This window comes from Octopus bimaculoides, chromosome 14 (assembly GCF_001194135.2).
Source record: "Octopus bimaculoides isolate UCB-OBI-ISO-001 chromosome 14, ASM119413v2, whole genome shotgun sequence".
NCBI classification, from domain to species: domain Eukaryota; kingdom Metazoa; phylum Mollusca; class Cephalopoda; order Octopoda; family Octopodidae; genus Octopus; species Octopus bimaculoides.
Genome location: NC_068994.1, coordinates 41,583,502 through 41,586,027, shown reverse-complemented (window position 1 = coordinate 41,586,027; position 2,526 = coordinate 41,583,502). Strand labels below are relative to the sequence as shown.

The window sequence follows — 2,526 nt, the reverse complement described above, 5'->3', positions numbered from 1 at the left end:
ATATATATATATATATATATAAATATATATATATATAGAGAGAGAGAGAGGGAGAGAAAGAGAAAGAAAGAAAAAGAGAATGGGGAATGTATTTGTGTTCATGTTTGTGTGTGAGTGTATTTTCATGTGTTGTGTGTGTGTCTCCTAGTGTTGATGTTGCATGCTAGTTGAAATACATGTGATAATATTTGTTTGTGGCTTTTGGTGTAAACATGGCTGGATTAGGGAAAAATACTCGAAAACTTGTGAGTGTTGGTAACTGGAAGAATGTCCTGCCATAAAAAACCAATGGCAATGAATTTGCCTTGACATAGGCAAACATGGCGAAGATAGAACCAGTTTGGGGGCACTGTCATTGGCCACGTTTGGATGGTGCTTTTCATGTGCCACCAGCACAAGAGCCAGTCAGGCAGACCTGTGAATAAATAATGCATAACAAAGAATGGAAGAACTCTACAATAACAACATCAACAACTCATATCAATACAACATAAGCTGAAACAAAACAAAAAGAAAAAAAACAAGAAGTAAAGTAATTCTACATTTCTGAGAAGAGGAATTCATATTATATATACTCTTTATATAAGTTGGATGGTGTCCTCACCTTGATTATTACTTGCACTGTGTTTGGCTGTTGCATACTCCAGCCTTCTTCAGGTGTCTTGTGTTGAACTTGATTGGTTAGAATTTTGAACCTAACCTTTTCCTTGATTCATGGGATACAACTGTTCTCATTTCACTCATTGCATTATATGACATTTTTTTTTTCTTGCTTCAGATGATTTTTTTGTGGTTCACTTTAATGCCTTGCTTAGTAATAAACACAAAACCTTTGGGTGACTGCACTGCATTAGAAGGCTGGAGCATACAACAGCCAAAACGCAGTGTAAGCAACAATCCCGACTATTATAAACACTATACATAAGATTGAAGGTTACATTTGATAATTTGTTCTTGAAAACACTATGGTTCATTATAATTTGGGATGGTCACAGTTGTAAAGCTTTTAACTAGAGACTGCGTGAAATCAACCAAACCTAGAGTTAGATAACAACAACAACATGATTTTGTTCATAGATTCTACTCAATTAATTTCACTATGCAGCAGTAATTATATCTTTTATAAGTGGATCTCTTTGATGAGACATAAACGAGAAGAAAATAAGTTTGCAGACGACAGCGTAAGATTACTATGTGTAAGGGGAGATCATCGAGGCAGACTCGTGCGGGTGTGCAAGTGAGAGTAGCTGTAAACAATACGGAGATTGGGCTAAGTGTCGTCATGTGCCAATAGTAAATATAAAGTGGCTATGGATAAGGGGAGACTATCGAGTCAGACTGGATATTTAGCAGTAATTTTTGTGCGGGTGTGCAAGGGTTTATTGAAGCAACATTGTCATTACACAAAAGTTTCAAGAAACACAACGAGACACTAACAGGCACACACATACACACACGATAGCTTAGCTGGTCGAATGCTTCAAAGTCACTATCAATACTCTTCTTGCTAACGAATAATACATTTGTAATCTAATAAGAATTGTTTTAACTATAACATAGAAACAAATATTAATATATGCACACACACACACACATGTATGTATATATATATATATATATATATATATATATCAACATACCTGTCTTCTTATCCAACAACATAGCTGCATCCCTATGTACATACATGCGTTCTTCACAGACATGTGTCTATATATGTACGTGTATACATATATATTCTTCTGTCTCCTTTGATTTGTTGGAAAACATATGAATAACTATGTTTTGCTAATGCGGACCCATAATACTGCAACTTCTCTAAAGTTATCCATGCGTCTGCCAAAGGTGAGACTACCTTTCTCTTCCTCACAACATTAAATATTTCCAATTAAATCTTTCTTTTCTAATAATTAGATCACTCGTGTGTAAATGCATTTAAAAAAATATTTTTACTATATGATATCGAGTTGTCACCCCTTATTTATTTATTTATGTTCAGTGTTATTCATCGTCTCTCCGTTCCATACAAGTATAGTCTCTGTTAATTAATTACGGTTACCATATTAAGTGAGTTAGCTTTTACTTCATTATACATACATGCACACATGAAAACCCAAAAACAAACCTACTTACATTATTATATATAAATATAATAAATGTAAGGGCGGCGAGCTGGCAGATTTGTTAGCACGCCGGTCAAAATGCCTATTGGTATTTCGTCTGCCGTTATGTTCTGAGTGCAAATTCGGATCTTTTTTAAAACGGGGGCCACATTTTTCATTAATGTTTTACGTAGTATTTTTGGTACCGAAAGACTTTCAAACTTCAAGCCATAGCTTCGTTTTATTTGCTTTTTTCTTTTTAAATTTGCTGTTTAACCCTAACCCTATCACCGATAGAATTGTTTCAGAATCGTTTGTTTATGTAGTCGGCACTTGATGTATATCGGCTGAATGGACGTCAGTGATTGGTTGAAATTACAGAAATACGACAACTTTAACATGGAATAACTTCGGGATTTCTTTTTTT

The 2,526-nt window shown here is 34.6% G+C and overlaps 1 protein-coding gene across 4 annotated transcripts in view; it reads left to right on the top strand.

Annotated features, from left to right (window-relative positions):
• The window catches only part of LOC106872688 (protocadherin beta-2), a 251,173-nt gene that overhangs the window by 216,072 nt on the left and 32,575 nt on the right, over nt 1–2,526 (top strand). Inside the window, exon 1 of one of the 4 annotated variants that reach the window (XM_052973107.1) lies at nt 1,617–1,842. The exons of the other annotated variants lie outside the window; for them this stretch is intronic. The gene's annotated coding sequence lies outside the window, so the exon portion shown is untranslated. Of the gene's footprint in view, nt 1–1,616; nt 1,843–2,526 lie in introns of those variants that run through there. 4 annotated transcript variants of the gene reach the window in all.